Consider the following 220-nt stretch of genomic DNA (forward strand, 5'->3'; position numbering starts at 1 on the left):
TCATCATGCAGGGAGGGGTTCGTTATCACAACTGTTGCTAAAAATTTCGTAAGCGTATAGCAGCTACATATTTGCAACCATTGTCTACCTAACTCTGATTGATCCTAATTGAAAAATATCATCAATGTGCCCTACTATAAACATATCACAACTGACGCTATCATTCTGCCGATGCACTAATGATTTTGGCAAATGAATTTCAAATGGCATCAGTGACAAA

This window comes from Theobroma umbraticum, unplaced genomic scaffold, assembly GCF_002168275.2.
Source record: "Theobroma umbraticum cultivar Fairchild unplaced genomic scaffold, ASM216827v3 scaffold_182.0, whole genome shotgun sequence".
NCBI lineage: Eukaryota > Viridiplantae > Streptophyta > Magnoliopsida > Malvales > Malvaceae > Theobroma > Theobroma umbraticum.